At 53.4% G+C, this 20298-nt stretch overlaps 1 pseudogene; it reads left to right on the top strand.

Annotated features, from left to right (window-relative positions):
• The first annotated feature begins 1428 nt into the window (after positions 1-1428).
• Positions 1429-18993, top strand: LOC133348987 (large neutral amino acids transporter small subunit 4-like; annotated as a pseudogene).
• Positions 18994-20298: the final 1305 nt, after the last annotated feature.

Below are 20298 nucleotides of genomic sequence, written 5' to 3'. Positions count from 1 at the left end.
CAGCAATCGATTAAAACGAGGAGATCCTTCAGGTTGTCATCGCGAAGTTCCTCTCATACCCCGCCATCCATTGGAACCCGCGGCGACCTCCTCAAACGTTCCTGCGACGTTCTGATCCGCCTGAGAACTTTCGCTCCAGTCTCCCCCAGGGGGACGGAGGCCCCAACGGAACGACGCGTGGCATTCTTTGGCCGCCACTCCGAAAGAACCAAAGCTTCAAATCAAAATATTCTGTTGGTTGTCGTTTTGGTTGTTGGTTGTTGTTGTTGTTGGCGATGGTTGTTGTTGTTATCATCGCTGGTGTAGGCCAATCAGTTTCAAAGACAACGCAGACGTTAAATTTCGATTTAAAGCTTTCGTGACTTGCAGGGATTCATCTTCTTGGTTCTTTCGGTAAAGTCACGTAAAAGGGAAATAATAAAATAATAAAAATACAACTATTAAATTCTCACGACGTTTCGATTGCATATGTAGTTACATCTACAAATGTCTCCGGAACCCGTTACACATATTTGAGCCACATAGCCGAAACGCGTGGTGCCGGTTTCTCAACGTGGAGGAGGAAAACCGGGAGGGCTCTGAGAAACATCCACGCGACCACGGCGAGAGAGAGACACTCAAACTCAAAATATACAGCAGCAGCAGGCGTCAGGGTCGGGACCGAACCCACGACCTCCTGCACACCAGGCGAGGTAGTCAACATTTTCTAGCCACCGTGGTGATGATGAGAGAGAGAGACGCAGACTCAAAATACACAGCAGGCTTCAGGGTCGGTTTCGAACCCACGACCTCCTGTTTTTTTTTCCCCTCCACATTTTAGAATCAACATCACGCGTTTAGAATTATACATGTAGGAATAACAGGTTCCACACTGCCCACCAGGGATTATTTGTCTGTCTGTCGTGCATATTTGTCTGTCGTGCACGAATGCGCTGTCCAACCAAGTTCCCTACCTGCCCACTCCGAAGGAACGTGTTTTGGCTGCTGCTACCACTGTCCACGTGATGATGATGATGAGAAGCCATTCCCGTTGAGCTATTATTGTGATAGCCAGATCGCTTCTACAACAACAAAATAAGCTACATAGCTCAGGTGGGACCTAACCTGGTTAAAAATAAAAACATTTCGATTTAAAGCTTTCGTGACTGCAGGGATTCATCTTCTTGGTTCTTTCGGTAAAGTCACGTAGAATGGAAGAATGAGACTCAGACTCTGTCTACTCGACAGACCTGCTCTCCACCTGAGGACGGCTGCTTGCGTTGTGACCGAAACATCGTGAGAATTATCTTATTATGTTTTATTTTTTATTATTTTATTATTTCAATTCTACGTCACTTTACCGAAAGAACCAAGAAAATAAAAACGTGTTTTTAGTAGTTCGGTTTGAACTGGATCCCGATGGTGGTGGCTTGCCTGCGGCTGTGGCAGGCGACTTTGCAGACATGCGCGGCGCTGGCAAGGGCTGGTCGCTGGCGCGGCGCTGGTGGCTGGCCAGCACGGCGCTGCTGGAAAGCCTCGTCACCTCGGGGGCGCTGCTGGGATGGAGCTCCCTGCTGCCCGTCCTCATGGCCGAGGGCGTCTTCTCGGGACTCTGCGCCCAGCCAGGACGGTGAGAGAGCGAGAGAGCGAGAGAGCGAGCGAGAGAGCTGAGCGAGAGGTGGGGCTTTACATAAAGCAGAGTTTAAAATTGTAAATGTAATTTTTTTTTAAATTACGAAATGATGAACGAAGCAAAGTGCCGAATACACCGAGCATCTTCTTGTTTCCACTGATCGTAAAAAAAGAGAGAGAGCGAGAGAGAGAGAGCAGCGCACATCTGCACGCAAGTTCAACGTCTTCTTTCGAGGCCGTGCGTGAGCCAACCGCGCTGACCGTGGCTTAGCGCAACGAGCTCAGCACAGCAACAAGAAGCAGATCTACAGAAGTTTGTTTTTAATCGGTGGAAGCCCACGCGGTGATACATATTTCACCTCATCCTGAGCCTGAACCTTACTTTCGGTGTCAAACTTCCACGGGATGGGTGACATGGCCCTAGTGGTATGTGCGTTGAATGCATGGACTTCTTTTCGCACCGTACGTAGCCAAGATTGCTCATCGGAGGTGCGAATGTGTCTTGGGCATTCGAATCTGGACAACATCGAGGTGGGCGCCGAGGTGGTGAGATGTGAATGACCACCCCGCGTGGGCGTGCAAGAGGTGGCGCGCTCACCTACTTGTGAAGAGGTTCACGATACTAACTAACAATAATACATAGACGCCGTCCGTTGTTTTAAAGCTGTCGTCGCATGCGTGATTAGCGCCGCTCGTTTCAATTGGGAATGGTTTATGTCCTCGTGAAACGTAAAAAAATCTCAAATCGCGATAAACCGTCGCACCATAAAAAAACAAATCACACGGCACCCCATGTCGTGACAATTGATATCGCGTTCGCCCTCACCCCCCCCCCCCTTCCCCTCTCTGCACGCAGAGGGGCTGAACGCCACCGCCGGACCCTCCGATCTGCCGGACAACGTCTCCGGCGTGGTGGCGTTGCGGGAGGCGGGCGGCTACGCGTCGTGCCCCAGGCAGGAGACGCGGCTGCATGTCGCCTTCACCGTGGGCGCCTTCGTGCAGGCAGCCACCGTGCTGCCCCTGGGGGTGCTCATGGACCGCTACGGGGCTCGCCGCCTCCGCCAGATCGGCAGGTACGGCTCCCGCCGGGTAGCCAAGCACGGCATCCAGTGGGTAGTCAGGTACGGCCTTCGCTGGATAGCCAGGTACGGCACCCGCCGGGTATCCAGGTAGCCGGGTACAGCCTCCGCCGGGTAGCCAAGCACGGCATCCAGTGGGTAGTGAGGTACGGCCATCGCTGGATAGCCAGGTACCGCATCCACTTGGCAGCAAGGTAGCCAGGTAAGGCCTCTACCGAGTAGCCAGATGGCCAGGTACGGCACCCGCTGGGCAGCCAGGTAGGCAGGGAAGGCCTCCACCGGATCACGGCGGTTGTTGGCGACACCGTGGCGATATTTGAAACAGAGTCGAGGCCACTCGTTTCCTGCCGTCACCGTCCAAGTTTGGTTTCGGCGTGGAGTGCAGCCGTCAGAGCGAGCAAGTTCAACAAAACCACTTCCCCTCCCCCGGCTGCCCACCGTGTAGGAACTCTCGGGCGCGTGGAGCGAAACGTCGGACACCGTGCCGAACAACGCGTGGCGTCGCAACCTCAAAACCCGTGGGAGTTATAGAAGCGAGGTCGGGGCGTGTGTGTGTGTGCTGTACGTTGAACTTCTTTCGCACCGTACGTAGCCAAGCGCGATAATGGGAGGTGCGGGGGAAGGACAACAAACTAACACAACAACAACAACAACAAGAAAAGGGCAGTGACTGAATCAGAATATTTATTTAGACCGCAGGAGAAATATACAGCAGCAGCAGGCGTCAGGCTCGGGATCGAACCCACGACCTCCTGCACACCAGGCGAGGTAGTCAACATCTCCTAGCCACCGTCTCTGAGGTGCCTACGACAGCGGCAGTGGGTTAACAAAGCGGCGGTCCCAGTACTTAATCGTCGCGTAACACAGCCCGTGCAAATTTCTAATGCCTAAATATTTCCCGTTGGCTGGCTACGTGCAGCGCGACAGAAGATCGACGTACACACGCGTACGTTGATATATAATGGAAAGGCGCTCACTTTGGGGACACCTCGAGTGCATCTGAGTCGGGTTCTGAATCACGAAAGGCTCTCCTCCCCTGGGCAGCTGTGTTTGTGTACGCACGTATGTACATGTTGTTGCAAAAACAAAAAATAGGAGGCATGCTCTGTTGACGAAACATTCCGTTGTCAAGATATTGGTTGTCAAGATATTGGTTGTCGGTAGAACGGAGGGGGAGGGTTGGGTAGGGAGAAGGCAGGGAGGGTGTAGAGCACAAATTTAATTGGAAATCTGATTTCCAGTGGATTGGCGGTGGTGGTGTTCAGCCCGGTGCGTAGCGGTGGTATGCAGAGAGGTCAGGGGAGTAGGCGGTGGCGATAACAGCCGCGCTTGGGTATCGTTCGGTTCGTTCTGCTAGCGACGGTGCCGAGAATTGTGTGGGCTCACGGAGGGGTGGCTAGGAGATGTTGACTACCTCGCCTGGTATGCAGGAGGTCGTGGGTTCGATCCCGACCCTGACGCCTGCTGCTGTATATTTTGAGTTTGCGTGTCTCTCTCTCATCATCATCATCACGGTGGCTAGAAGATGTTGACTACCTCGCCTGGTGTGCAGGAGGTCGTGGGTTCGATCCCGAGCCTGACGCCTGCTGCTGCTGCTGTATATTTGGAGTTTGCGTCTCTCTCTCTCTCCCCGTAGTCGCGTGGATTTTTCTCAGAGCCCTCCCGGGTTTTCCCGCCCACATTTAGAATCAACGTCACCACGCGTTTAGAGTATTTGGCTGCTACTACACATTCCCACGTGACAAGCCACTTCGTTGTGGCCAGGTTGCTTCTGAAAAAGAGCTGCACAGCATAAACCATCACGCAGACTCCCGTCATCCTCGCAGCGGCTTTTTGCTCGCCATTGGATGAAGGCGGTGGTCACCACATCGCTTGCTTTTCAGATGCGCTTCTGCGTCCGTCTGGAACGCTCTTCCTCCAGATATTAGGAAGCCACTGCAGCGATGCACTTTTAAAAATTCTAATCTAGATTGATAAACTGATTTCTTTAGAACTGCCTTTTGTGTTTAGTCTGTTGTCGTTCCCACGCATCTACAATTAGCGCGGTTGCCTACATACGGCGCGAGAGAAGTTCAACATGCATGTAAGTGGGCCTTGCCTGGTCAAATAACAAGTAGTTTGTTTGTCTGTTTCTCCTCAGCGCTGCGTTCTGCCTCTCCTGCATCTTCTTCTCCTACACGGCGGCCAACCCGGGCAGTGAGTGACGCTCACCGCCCCGACTCACGCAAACTCCTCCATACCTCCCGAAACGCAACAAGTTTGGGATTTTAAAAATATCCCGTTGTAAATTCAATTTAGTTTTTTTCCAGAGGTATTGAATTAGCTGAAGCTGCTGTGTTGTTCAAAATGATCGCTTTTCATGCTGGGGGGGCCCGGATTCGGGGAACCGTCTGATCGATTATTCTTCTCCAGTCGGCCAAGTCCCCGCTCGATTATTTTTTCACGAACAAATTATTTGGCGGCGTCGCCACCGCCGCCGCCGCTGCCGCTTCTGCGTTGGCAGTGGTGCTCAAGCACAACAAACAACCACAACAAACAACAACAACAACCAGAACATCCACGGGACCTCAGTCCCAGAGATCCGGCTTGGAAGCGGGGCGGAGAGCGGGCTCGCCGCCCCGCCGAGACCACGCGCTCTGAGCCACGCGGCTCGCTTCCAGAGGCAATTCGGCCAACTCACGACGGACGATGGCGCGCGACGGCGATGACTGCACGCGCGCGACGGGCACGGACCAGCGGGGCGTGCGGTGACGTCGGTGTGTGTGTGTGTGCGTGTGTGCGTGCGTGCGTGTGTGCGTGCGTGCGTGTGTGTGTGTGCGTGCGTGTGTGTGTGTGCGTGTGTGTGTGCGTGTGTGTGTGCGTGCGTGCGTGCAGGTCTCTCCACGCTCGTGTTCGTCGCCGTGTCGCTCAACGGATTCGGAGGGATGTGCATCAACGTCTCGGGCCAGATGGTGAGCGGGCGATCGTTGTGGCTGCGTCGTGCGTCGTGCGCGTCCGCGGCCCGTCACGTCGATGGGGCGGGGGAGAGGATTTGGGAACTTGAGAATCGGCTGACTTGGGGGTCACGGTGCGCCGTCGCTTTGTGAACTTCGCGACGCGATTACCGTCGCCTCGAGCCGCACTCACGTCCCCGATGGAGTCCTCCGTCCTTTCTCGTATCCGTCGCCTCTAAACTGTAAAACTACAAACTCAACACGTTATTTGGTATTTAACCGAGTAGCTATCGAGTTATTTTTTACAGACGCGACCTGGCCATCACAAATCATAGCGTGTCTACCCGTGTGTGTACCCGTGTGTACCCGTGTGTGTGTATCCATATGTTTGTGCGTGTACCCGTGTGTGTACGGGAGTGTAGCGGGTAGCATGCTGCGCTACGAACCCGGCGACCCGAGTTCGATTCCCTGCTTGCCCCAACAGTCAGGCTATACGGAGCATATTTGTATTTTTGTGTGACTGTGTGTGTGTGTGACCGTGTGTGTGTGACTGTGTGTGTGTGACTGTGTGTGGCCGTGTGTGTGTGTGACCTTGTGTGTGTGTGGCCGTGTGTGTGTGTGTGACCGTGTGCCTCCTCCCCAGCTTGCTGAAATGTTCCAGACGATATCCAACGTGTTCTCCGCCCTGCTGCTGGGTTCCTTCTGCTCGGCAGCCTTCACCATGACCATCCTCAAGGTGGGTGGCACACCTGGCGACACGAGCACACACACATAGTCACACACACACACAGTCACACACACACACAGTCACACACAGTCACACACACAGTCACAAAGACAAAGATCCCCCGTATAGCCTACAGACTGTAGGGGCAAGTGCTGTTAGCGAGCACCTATGAAGGCCGGAACGGTACACGAGGGGGTGGGTGGCCAGCACCACGCCCAACCGCCTTTGTCTCCCCAGTGGCGATGTTTACACACCGCACCAGGTACTCATTTAAGGCTGAGTCGACCTAGGGGAGGCCCAGGACCGGTTCAGATAATCGTCACTGGTGTTAGCCGTGAGCGGGAATCGAACGCGGGTCGCCAGGTTCATAGCGCAGCGCGCTAACCGCTACACTACCGCTCCCCACACACACAGTCACACACACAGTAACACACAACAACAACAACAACCGCCATTCGCCACTAAGTGGCGGTGACGTCACCACGATGCTTGTGCCAGGCCAAGTGCACCTTGAGGCCACGTGAAGTGTCGAAAGCCCGCTGGCAGGAGGTCACGGGGCAGACCCAGGTGCCACTGGTCGACTGACCGAGATGACCGAGATGACTGGCTGATGCACCACCTGTGCCCCCTACTGTGCCAACTTGCTGTGCTTTAGCCACCCGGCGCTCCGCTCGTTGTTGTGAGCGTCGCTCCTCCGCCCTCCGTTGTTGTTGGAGGGCGACTGCCTCCAACTGCCCAGTAGCGTCCTTCACGAGCCTCCTCCACTGAGGCCGATCTTGACACCGCTGGTACCAGTCATCGGCAAGTCCACTCAGCTCCACGTCCTCCTGTACCACATCACTCCATCTCTTCTCCAGCCCGTGCCGCGCCCGTCTAGCCCCCTCGATCCGGCCGAACAAAAGCTGTTTAGGCATGCGGTGGCTGGGCATGCGGGCTACATGACCCAGCCAACGCAGCCTTGCCTGCCGGAGGAGCTCACTGATGGGACTTTGCCCAGATCTTTCAAGGATTTGTGAGCTCCTCACACAATCCAGCCTGGTTAAACCCAGGATGGATCGTAGGCAGGCCAGCCTAAATGTTTCCAACCGGCGAAGATGCTCCACCAGGGGGGTCCACGTCTCGCAAGCGTAGAGAAGGGAGGGAATGACCGTGGCCGAGAAGACCTGAAGCTTCGTGCGGAGCGACAGACCAGGTAGCTTCCACACAGCGTTACGCAACCGATGAAAAGATATTGCCGCTCGACTGATTCGGAGTGAGACCTCTGCTGATAGACTGGAGCCGGTCATAAGCACACTGCCCAGGTATGGGAAACTCTCCACTCTCTCCACAACTGCCCCATCACCAATTGGGAGTTGTGGGGGTGGAGTGTCCGATGGTACAAAATACCCAGGCAGGTGCTTGGTTTTGGTGGGGCTGATGGTAAGGCCCCACCTCTTAGTGGCACGCTCCAGTCTCAGCAGCAGCGCCTCCAACTCCTCTTCTGAATGAGCAGCTATTACCAAATCATCGGCATACATAACGTGGTTGACCAATAGGGAGCCATCCCTTGATCGCACCCGGGCGTCGATCAGCCTCCCATTATATCTGTACCAAACGGAAATTCCCCCGGTACAGCTATTGAAGGCTTCACGAACTACGCGGTCAAAATAGATGTTAAATAATGTGGGAGCCAGAGGACATCCCTGTCGCACCCCAAGGTGTACAGGGAAAGGCTCCGACTCCCGGCCACGTAGTTTTACCCGGGCCCGCTCACCATCATGAAGGTCCTTAATGATCGTGAGCAGAGGGTCAGGGACTCCGAAAGCACGAAGAACAACCCAGAGTCCAGTCCTACTGATGGTATCATAGGCCTTGACCAGGTCAATAAAGCAGAGATGTAGGTCTTTTTGGAATTCCCTACACCTCTGCTGTAGCAGACGGACAGAAAATATGGCATCTGTGCAGGACCGCCCTTTCCTGAAACCGCATTGGGGCTCCGCAAGCCCCTCCTCAGCGTGCCTAGCAAGGCGATGTTGAATAATCCTTGCCAGGACCTTACCCGGCACACACACACAGTCACACACACACAATCACACACACACACAGTCACACAGTCACACACACAGTCACACACAGCTCACCTCGCACACACACAGCTCACCTCACACACACACACAGTCACCTGAGATCTCGTAACGTGGTGGGTGGCACGCCGGCCATGTCGGTGGCACGTCCGCGCGCTTGTCGCAGAGGTTCGCGGTTCCGATCCCACGGTTGTCCCGGTCACTGCGCATGGAAGCATCTACTGTATGCTGAACTTATTTCGCACCCTACCTAGCCAGCCGCGCTCATCGGACGTGTGGGGGAAGGAGAACAAACTAACACACAAAAAGCAGTTGCAAAAAAATGAATTTGTCAATCTGGACGATGATGATTTAAAAGTGCATAGCTCCAGTGCCTTCCTAATATCGGAAGGAAGAGCGCGTTCCAGACGGCCGCAAAAGCGCAACGGAAAGCGCCGCGCGATGCGGCGACCGCCGTCTTTGTCCGATGGCCCGGCCGAAGACGCATTCTTTCCAGGAGGGTCACGCTCCAGAACGATGGACCAGTTCCGTTGAGCCTTGGGTTTGTCGCAGGCGACCGCCGTGCGTGGAGGTGCCGCTGTGCCTCTCGGCACGTCAAAGAGGGTGACGAGAGTCGTCCGTGTTGCTCGCGCCGCAGGTGATGTACGAGGCCGGAGTCCCCTTCATCTACATCTGCCTGGGCTGGGCCCTGCTGGCCGTGGTCATCTTCCTCAACGCCATGTTCGGCTGGCCCGAGGAAGCCATGACGGGCCCCGCGCACATGAACCACTCGTGAGTAGACCCGCGTCCATCGTCAACAACAAATAGCAACAACAACAACAATAACAAACGGTGGCCGGCGGTTGCGCTGCGCCACGCAAATGGCCTGTAATCCGGCGCTGCGGAGGCAGCGAGGGTTGGTGGATCACCGCGTGAATGTCCCCGTGGTTCATCGAGGTGGAGCCGAACCCCTGGCTTCCCCGTCCAGCGAGCGGACTAATCGCCACCTGTTTCCATTGGTACGGGGATAGAGTGTTGCCCCCTCGCTCGAGTGAGTTTTAAATGTAGCAGGACGCTGCTGACAAAGGCAGCCATCCGTGGTGCTGGCCACCCACCTCCCCCCTCGTGTGCCGTGCCGGCCTTCATAGGTGCTACTCGCTAACAGCACTTGCCCCTGCAGTCTGTTACAGGCTACACGGGGGATATACTCTTAGTTCTTTCGGTAAAGCCACGTAGGTAAAAAATGAAATTAAAATTAATAAAAATAAAACAATAAAAATCACGACGTTTCGGAGGCAACACAAGCTTCCGTCTTCAGGTGTGAAGACGGAAGCTTGTGTTAACAGCGTGACTTTACCGAAAGAACTAAGAGTATGAATCCTTGCATTCACGAAAGCTTCAAATCTAGAATTAATACACGGGGGATCTTTGTCTTTGTTTTGTACCCGTGTGTGCGCGTGCTGCCCCCGCGTGCAGCATCCGACTGAAGCTGAGTTTCCGCGGCTCGCAGCGCGGCACGCAGGGCAAGGAGTTCTACGCTCAGATGGCCGCCATGGGCTACCGCCTGCGGCCCGACCTCCGCGAGCAGCACTCCCTGCTGCAGCCCGCTGACCGAGCCTCCACCGAGCGTACGTCGCTCGCTCGCGAATCATTGTCGCGTTCACGAAGATATCAAAACTTATTTTTTATTCAGTCAAAGTGATCTCCAGTTTAACAGCCAACACCCCTCCCCCCGACACCCCCTGACACCCCCCTTTCCCCGGAGCCGGTGGTGGAAATTCCTCATTCCTCTGGCAGGGGTGATTCTCTCTAAACGTTTTTCTTTTTCTTTTACCAACTTCAACTGGGCTACGTGGCTCTCTTTCAGAAGCTACATGTACACGTGCCCAGGCCTTGTGTACATGTAGCTATGAACCCGGCCACCCGAGTACAATTCCCGTTCACGGCCAACACCGGTGACGATTGTCTAAACCGGTCCTGGGCCTCCCCTACGTCGACTCAGCCTCAAATGAGTACCCGGTGCGGTGTGTGGTAAACATCGCCACTTGGGAGACAAAGGCGGCCGGGCGTGGTGCTGGCCACCCACCCCCTCGTGTGCCGTGGCGGCCTTCATAGGTGCTGCTCGCTAACAGCGCTCGCCCCAACAGTCTGTTGTAAGGCTCCACAGGGGATCTTTGTCTTTGTCGTGCGTCCGCAGGCATCCTGGCGTTCATGAGGAGCATCTTCACCCCCGTGATGCTGTGGAGCATGGTCACGATGGCCGTGACCCAGCTCCACCTGACCTTCTACCTGGGCTCACTGGGCAGCCTCCTGCCCGGAGGACCCGCGGGTGAGAGAGCCGCGTGACTCCGAGCGTGCCGGGAGCGGTGGTGCAGCGGTTAGCGCTACTGCCCTACAAAGTCGGCGGCCCCCCGAGTTCGATTAGCGCTCACGGCCAACATCGGTGACAAATATGTCTCAACCGCGGTTGAGATGAATGAGTTTATTACTTCCGAATAAACTCATTTTTACTGAAATAAAAATGACAATACGTTGCTGGCACGTTGCATTTCGGGAAAAAATCCACAAGCAATGCATTCGTGGGACCCAATACACTTCTTATATCATAGGAATATTAACTCCCCCCCCTCTCCAGAATCAGAATCTTTATCTAGATTGCAGGAGAAATCCGATGAGCTATGAAGCTCTTTTCACAGATGTCCTGTAAGGGCGGGTCAGCAAGTTACAAGAAACGATACAAAAACAAAACCAGCGGGAGTGTTTTCTTGAGGCAGCGAAGTCTGAGAAATTCGTGCCGAGGTGGCTAGGAGATGTTAACTACCTCGCCTGGTGTGCAGGAGGTCGTGGGTTCTACCCCGACCCTGACGCCTGCTGCTGCTGCTGTATATTTGGAGTTTGCGTGTCTCTCATCATCATCACGGTGGATAGGAGATGTTAACTACCTCGCCTGGTGTGCAGGAGGTCGTGGGTTCGAGCCCAAACCTAACAATACCTACTGCTGTATATTTGTAGTTTGTGTGTCTCTCCCCCCGTGATGGTTGGTCTTCTGGGTTTTCCCCTCCACATTTAGAATCAACGTCACCCATTCAGAGCATTTGGCTGCTATAAATGTGCACGTGACGATGACGATGATGATAAGCCCACTTCGTTGAGCTGTCATTAGTGATGGCCAGGTCGCTTCTGAAATCAGAAACGGTTTTAATCAGAAACGGAAAGAGAGCGACATCGCTCAGTGGGGCCATACCTGCTAAAAAATTAAATAAAACATAGTTTAATAGTTTAGTTTATTATTATTATTTTTCCTCTTTCCATGATATGGCTCGGGTTTTCGTGCAGGACGAGTTGGGTTTTGGCAGATCTGAAATCTGTCAAACCCCATTCTGCCTATAATAGAGGTTTTAGTTTAGATTGCGAAAATATAAATGTGTACGTGACTTTACCGAAAGAACCAAAGAGTATGGATTCCTGCCGTCACGAAAGCTTCAAATCAAGATTAAATGTGTTGTTAAACCCGCCACCGCTCGATACAGCCGGTTAGTAAGATTTGTCACGGAATCAAAACATGCCAATTCGTTCCAAATACAGCACACCGGTTTCACGGCACATTTATATTGACGCGATCTAACCCAAAAACCTCTTACAGATAATATTGCGAAAACCAGGTCGCTTCTGAAAAAGAGCCATATAGCTCAATGGGCCTTACTTGGTCAAATAAAAATAATAGTAGTAAGGTAATAGGTGCTCGCTAACTGCACTTGCCCTGGCAGTCCGTTGAAGGCTATACTGATGGGGATTTTTGTCTTGTGGTGCGTCGTGGCCGCTCGCAGACACGGAGCTGTACGTGACGGTGTTTGGGCTGCTGCAGCCGCTGTGTCTGCTCGTGTGCCCCCTGCTGGGTCACCTGCTCATGCGGGAGACGGCCGCCGCCAGGGCCGACCCGGCCGTCGCTCAAAGGTAGGGTCGGTTCGCCCCCAGTGTCACCCCCCAGTGTCACCCCCCCAGTGTCACCGCCGCGTGTCACCCCCCCAGTGTCACCCCCCAGTGTCACCGTCCAGCGTCACCCCCCCAGTGTCACCCCCCAGTGTCACCCCCCCCAGTGTCACCCCCCCAGTGTCACCGCCCCAGTGTCACCCCCCCAGTGTCACCCCCCCCCAGTGTCACCCACCAGCGTCACCCCCCATTGTCACCCCCCCCCAGTGTCACCCCCCAGTGTCACCCCCCCAGCGTCATCCCCCCAGTGTCACCCCCCCCAGTGTCACCCACCAGCGTCACCCCCCCCCCAGTGTCACCCCCCCCAGTGTCACCCCCCCCAGTGTCACCCCCCATTGTCACCCCCCAGCGTCACCCCCCAGTGTCACTGCCCCGTGCCATCGCCCAGTGTCACCGCTCAGTGTCACCCCCCAGTGTCACCCCCTAGTGTCACCCCCCAGTGTCACCGTCCCCGTGTCACCTCCCAGTGTCACCCCCCCAGTGTCACCGCCCCAGCGTCACCCCCCAGTGTCACCCCCCCAGTGCCACCGTCCCCGTGCCACGCGGACGGAGCGCTAACGGAGGCGGTAACGGTGTCGTTGCAGCGAGGAGGAGCGTGATCTGTCGAGGAAGATCACCAAGGTGCGCAGGGCGATGTGCGTGTTCTTCACGACCAGCGTGCTGCTGCTGGCGTTCGGCATCACGAGCCTGGTGCCCAACCTTCACCTGCAGGTCTCACCCGCAGCTGGCCTCACCGCAACGCCTGCCCGGCGGCATGGGCACAACGCGAATGATAGCAAAGACATTCACGACGTTCGCACAATGCCACCGTGGATCGATTTACGACGCACGAATCCGGACGGGTTTTCGATGCGACTTGGCATCACGATTGTGTTGTTCTCAAGTGTCCTCGTGGATTTGTGAGGCCTCGCCCGCCACCGTGACCGCGTCCTCTCGCGTGGGTTTCAGATCGCCACGTTCATCCTGCACACAGTGGACCGCGCGGCCGTGGCCATGGCGTGCAACGAGCTCTACACGGCGGTGTAAGTCGCACGCCGGATGGAGGGGGGGTTGTTTGGGGGGGGGTCGGGGGGGCCCCCCTTCTCGCCGCCGGAGTCTTTGGCGCCAAGACGCCACCGCCGCTCGCCCGCTCAGGGGAACCCCGCGGTTATGGAACGTGACGGGCGTAAAAATATAGATGATAATTGTTTTTTTACCCTTTTATCTGGCAACAAAACTGACACCTTTTTTTACGAAGAGTCATGTTTGCATTGACCACAATACCTGCAGTCGTAATGCAAACAAAAAACACAACTCTGATAATGTATGCACTGTCCTTGAAGTTGATCGGTCCACACCCGAGACAGCTTTCTTTAGAGCCTAGTCTCACATGGTGTTGGACAGATGACGCCAAAAGGCGCTCTAAGGAAAGCTGTATTGTGGTCTATGCAAACGTGACTCCTTGTAAAAAAAAGGTGTCAGTTTTGTTGCCAGATAAAAGGGTAAAAAACCAATTATCATATTTTTCGACTGGCAAATGAGGTTCCAATGCTGTAAAAATATAGATGTTTATATATTTTCTTTTCTATAGGTGTCTACGTGAATGTTGTAGATAGATAAGTAAATAACGAGCCCACGCTGGGGGGGGAGGTCGCGTGAAAGCCTTTGAGGGTCGGGGGAAGGATGCAGGCTGCGGCATGGATACCGTGCGGGAACATTTGAGAAAGTGCATCAGGGGGCGGGGGGTGGAAGGACGGCTGTACGTTTGTACGTACAGGATGTCGAACTTCTTTCGCACCGTACGTTAGCCAACCGTGCTCATCAGAGGTGTGGGGGGGGGGGGGCGTTTGTGACGACAGAACGCATTGATACTCAACAGGAGACGATTTGCGTTGGCTGGAAGTGTGGGTACATGTCTTCTGTGTGTGTGTGGGTACAGGCCTTCTGTGTGTGTGTGTACATGCCTTCTGTGTGTGTGTGTGGGTAAAGGCCTTCTGTGTGTGTGTGTGGGTACATGCCTTCTCTCTGTGTGTGTCATTGCCTTCTGTGTGTGTGCGGGTAGATGCCTTCTGTGTGTGTGCGGGTAGATGCCTTCTCTGTGTGTGTGTGTACATGCCTTCTGTGTGTACATGCCTTCTCTCTCTGTGTGTGCAGGTTCCCCGAGTCGCACTTTGGGTACCTGAATGGAGTGCAGTTCCTCACCAGTGCGCTGGTGACGCTGCTGCAACACCCGCTGCACCTCGTCCTGGTGGACAACACTCTGGAGGACAGCGCCCTCTGGGTACGTGCGCGTGTCTGTGTGTGTGTAGTATCTGTGTGTGTGTGTGGTATCTGTGTGTGTGTATCTGTGTGTGTGTGTCTGTGTGGTATCTGTGTGTGCGTGTGTGTATCTATGTGTGTGTATCTGTGTGTGTGTATCTGTGTGTGTGTATCTGTGTGTGTGTGGTATCTGTGTGTGTATCTGTGTGTGTGGTATCTGTGTGTGATATCTGTGTGTGTGTGCGTGTGGTATCTGTGTGTGTGTGGTATGTGTGTGTGCGCATGTGGTATCTGTGTGTGCGTGTGTGCATGTGTGTGTGTGTACATCTGTGTGTATCTGTGTGTGTGTATCTGTGTGTGTGTGTCTGTGTGTGTGTGTATCTGTGTGTGTGTATCTGTGTGTATCTGTGGGTGCGTGTGTGTCTGTGTGTGTATCTGTGTGTGCGTGGTATCTATGCGGAGCGGTAGTGTAGCGGTTAGAGCGCTGCGCTGCGAACCAGGCGGTCCGAGTTCAATACGCTCTCACGGCCAACACCAGTGGGCAGTGACGATTACCTGAACCGGTCATGGACCTCCCCTGGGTCTACTCAACCTAAAATTTGTACCTCGTGCAGTGTGTAAACATCGTCACTCTGGGAGACAAAGGCGGCCCGGCGTGGTGCGGGCCACCCACCCCCTCATGCGCAGTGACGGCCTTCGTAGGTGCTGCTCAATAACGGCACTTGCCCCAACAGTCGGTCAAGGCTACAGGGGGGATCTTTGTCTTTGAAACAGGTGAACGGCCTTCTGCTGGCGGTCTCGGTGCTGAGCCTCGGCCTGCCCTTCCACCTCCTCTTCTACCAACGGCGGCTGGCGAAGAAGCTCGGAGAAAATTCGGCCGTTTGCAATCAGCCGACCTTGCCGGAAGAGGCCCATTCAACCAAGTAGAGGTTTGGGGGGTATGGGGGAGAAAGCCCCAGGGGGTGGCGGTGAGGGATGGACAAGGCGACAGGTTGACACGTCCTGAAATGAGTTGGGAGGGAGGCATGGCCCGAATTTTGGAGCAAGGATTTTGATTCCTCTTAGCCGCGAGAGCTGCGTGTGATGATGAACCTAAATTCTGAAGTTAATGTCCGCCGGGATACGCAATGGTCTGCGCGGCTCCGGCAAACAGATGTTGAGCAATCCCTACAAGTTAAGTAATCCCTCCAATATATTGAGTCTTTGATATTGCGATCGGGTTAAAATTAGGCTGCGTTTCCGAGTATGATTACACTGATTATCGGTTCGACTGTTAAACGAATCGAATGACATCAAGGTAGTCGTGGGGAAAAAAGTTTAAGTAAATAAAACTCTGCACGCCACATATGCCGCTGGATGGGAGATGATGGGCGGAGATCGGTGATGCTATTGGCATTATATGCACGTGTGTTGAACTTCTTTCGCACCATACGTAGCCAACCGTGCTAATCGGAGGTGCTGCAGAAGGACATACAACGAAACACAAAAAGCGGTTCTAAAGAAATGGGTTTTCAATGTATATTTAAAATTGTATAGCTCTAGTAGCTTCTTCCTAATATCGGAAGGAAGAACGCTCCAGACGGCCGCAGAAGCGCATCTGAAAGCGGCGCGATGCAGTGAACTCCGTCTTTAAATTTCGATTTAAAGCTTTCGTGACTGCAGGGATTCATCTTCTTGGTTCTTTCGGTAAAGTCACGTAAAAAACTCCGTCTTTGGTTGATGGCCGAGCCAACAGCCGCCACCGCTGCTGCTGTGAGGATGAGCGGAGTGTCACGTGATGAACCCGTGCCATGCTGGGCTTGGCTGTTTCCTGCCTTCCTGCCTATATGCTTCACGCGGAGTATCTGCCGACAGTATGTTGGGGACATGCTGTGGTTCACACGGAGCAAACTTGCATGCATAGGATTTGTCCCAGAAATGAAAAAAAAATTCTTAAGGTTTTTTCAAACCTACAAACGCAGGGCTTCCTCAAGGTGTTGAACATTCGGGAATGTGTGGGTCAAACAAACACATTTTTATTACTTGCCGCTTTTTGAAAATATATTTTGGAACTATTTGGTTTTAAAATAAGTGCGGTAAGAACGGGGAATAACTTTTTCTAAGGAATCAGGGTTTGATTCCTCGAAGGAATCAGGGTTTAATTTCTCATGGTATATTTTCCGTGGTACCCCTAATCCCCAGATCCACGTCCACCACCCACCTCCCCGAACAGCGAGGAAGGAATGGGGAAGTATTTTCCAGTGCTCAGCCCTGGACTGATCGAGAGCTGAGCTCTAAACTCTGCGTATATTGATGGGTGGCTCCCACGAGATTTTCCATCTCGTTGTTTCACAGACCTTCTCTGCACTCTCACCGACACTTTGAAATGTCCAGACATCGACGGAGACAAAATCTAAGGCCCATTTTATTTCGTGGTGAAAAGGTACTAGTTCAAGTTCAAGTTCATTTATTAGGTATAGCCCTGTGAGCCATTCAGCTCTTGAATCGGGTGCAACCGCAACAAACAAAAAACATGAACAAAAAACATCTTAAAGTGAATATGTGACTAAGTGCAAACAGAAAATTCAAGAAAAGACAGCAAAAATATTGCAGAAAAAACACCGTACACCAACGCTGTGTGCAAAAATCTCAGTGGGATGCAAGTCAAACAACAACAACAACCACAAGACAGCTTAGATTAAGGCCATCAGTCTAACTCTGTACTACAACAAACAAACATGGCTAAACCAACACACTTTTCGAAATCACCAAAATAAAGCCATGAAAGCAATGAAAAAGCAACCATCCGCCGACCATGGCTGAAAACAAACGACAAACTCGGCTGTTGCCTGCCAAACAATCTGCGAGAACGCGAATCGAGACCCGGTCTGTAATATCTCAGCCTCGCCAGTAAAACCCACAGCCCCCCACCTTAGCAAGCAGCGCAGTGTTTCCGCAATCGGGGTGGCATACACGTCCTGGCGAGATCTGGAGAGTGGATTATCATCCACGATGTGTGGAACCCACTCAAGTTTGGTCATGGCCCACACCGAATGATGGCGGGGGCCTCATCCATTGAGTGGATTAGCTCAAGGGGTGTACGCCAGCGTCGCTACCTGCCCTAGTTTCTTTTTTCCCAGGATGTTCTCTTATTGGGGTAGCGTTCCTGGGAAATCTGTAAGTCTTCCGTGGGCATTTATAGATATTATTTTTCCCCTGAAATGTCCCGGTTTTTTGTCAGTTGCGTAATAATAAACCACTGGAGATGATGCGTTTATACGCAGTTCTCCCCTCGTCTGGTTTCGTGAGATATTCTTGGGGCGCCACGGTGGCTAGGAATGTTATCTCCCTCGCCTGGTATACAGGAGGTCGTGGGTTCGATCCCGACCCTGAGGCCAGCTGCTGTATATTTGGAGTTTGAGTTTTCTCCCCGTGGTCGTGTGTAATTTTCTCCGGGTCCTCCGGTTTTTCCCTCGACGTTTATAATCAACGTCTCGCGTTTAGTGTATTCGGCTGCTGCTATAAATTTCCACGCGATGGTGACGTAGATGATAAACCCACTTCATTGAGCTGTCATTTGTGATAGCCAGGTCGCTTCTGAAAATAGCTACATAACTCAGTGGGGCCTTACCTGGTAAAAAAAAAACATAGTTTAATAGTTTAGATTATTAATCTTCCTCTTTTCCATGATAGGACTCGAGTTTTCATGCAAGACGAGTTCTATTGCATCCGGTGTGTTTTACAGGCAGATCTGAAATCTGTCAAACACCATTCTGCCGATAACAGAGGTTTTGTGGTTAGATCACGTAAATATAAATGTGTCGTTAAACCCGCCACCACCCGAAACAGCCAATTAGTGAGGTTTGTCACGGAAACAAAACATGCCAATTTGTTATTAATGCAGCACACGATCTAACCCAAAACCTCTTATGGATAATATTGGTAGCGAAATCCTCCTGCGTGTTAAACCCATTCTGCCTCTTGCTTTTGTAGTAATGGAACTCTCACACGGGCTGCTGTGATATGTTTAGTTTTTGTTAATATTTTAGTTTATTATATTTCAACAGGAGCCCGGTACTGAGCACAAACTGCGACGCGAGTGGGGGGGGGGGGGTGTACAAGAAACTCGGCGGACCTCAGTTCCGAACTCTGTGCCCCTGGGTTTAAAGCAGGATGGGAGAGTGAGCTCGCCACCTGGGCCGCTGTGATTTTAACTTTTCGCTCCTCATTCCGCACGCACGATTGTTGTAGCCGCTTATGCGTGTGTCGTCTTAGAAGTTATTATCCTTTTGCTGTACAGTCTATGTTTTGTCGTCAGGTGTTGAACTATGGCTCATTGCTATGTAAAGATATGTTAAACCATCATTTTATCGTAGTAAAATTGTCAAAACCGATGTGGAATTGATTTTTTTGGTGATGCTGCTGCGTTGGTGGTAGTGCACATTGGCGGTGGTACACGGTGGCGGTGGTACACGGTGGCGGTGGTGTGCGGTGGCGCACGGTGGTACACATATCACGGTGGTGCACAATGGAAGTCTCTGCCCCTCTCTCGCATATCCTCAGTAGGTATGTTTTACTTCCAGTGTTTCGCGACTCCTTTGGCGGGTCCAGCGACACCCAAATTCGCAAACACACTCACTCCCACCTCCTCCTCCGCTCGCTGAACACCGTGCAACCTACGATGCAAGTCGGCAAGAACTCGCGTTTACAGAGGTTCCCCGAGGCCACACAGGCCACTCGCTGTTGGGGAGAATTAAACTGGCACGCCGTCAGCTGTGCCTGCCGCGCCTTGGCCACGCTGCACCATCCTACCCAACACTCTTCTTACAACGCCCACTCAGAAGACACTGGTCGTGGATACACTGTTCATGATTTGTATTAAATCGGAAATTTCGGGTTACACGAAATGCCAATGGAACGCACGGTCAAGACGAGCCTCTAACTTGATTCCAGGATACCGCTAAGATTGCATCTCAAATGCACACGAGTCGCGGCCGGGTCTCGACATAGACACGGACGGGTGAGAGAATGCAATATTAGCTTACCCGCTAAAGGCTCCGGTGGCAACTAATCACGAAAAACACTGGGTGCCGTGTGTTTCTTAGCATACAACACGGTTATCATGCGTCCATTTGCTGTCATCCGGACTCTCCGGGAGGTGGTCTCGTGGCAAACTCACTCTCGTCACAGGGGCCGGAGCTCCCAACTCACATCGGACTTTGGCCAAATCTCCTCCCCTCTGGGAAACCCTTGGCTGAGTTCGCACACTTGGCCGCCTGGGAAGAAAACCTCAGGGGAGAGGTCGGATTGTGAGGGCCCATTGATCAGGGCTAGTCCCCTGCGTGTGCGGTGTGTGATGATGGGCAGCCATCTCCCACTCCTCTTGGCTCGCACGGTCTTCTCCGCGCACTGCCGGCGGCGGACGATTCCCCGAGTGCGTGACGAGTCCTCAGCGTCTCCGCCGTCGCCTCTCCTGCCGCGCCATCGCCTCATCTGCCGCTGGGTTCCATGTCACGTAGCAGCTGCTAGGGGAGCAACAAATTCGCAAGGCATGGGGGTTAATCCCCCCCCCCCCCACCCCGGCCCCCCACACTCACTACCCTGTACTTCACTGCCTGGGCCTTCAGTCTCCTCGGCCCACACCGCAGCAGCAGCAAAGAAGTGCCCGGAAGCCCTTCTTCACAAGTGGGAATCTCCTG

Source organism: Lethenteron reissneri, chromosome 28 (assembly GCF_015708825.2).
Source record: "Lethenteron reissneri isolate LAM-NWPU_2019-01 chromosome 28, ASM1570882v1, whole genome shotgun sequence".
Lineage (NCBI taxonomy): Eukaryota > Metazoa > Chordata > Hyperoartia > Petromyzontiformes > Petromyzontidae > Lethenteron > Lethenteron reissneri.
This window is presented reverse-complemented; position numbering and strand designations above follow the sequence as displayed.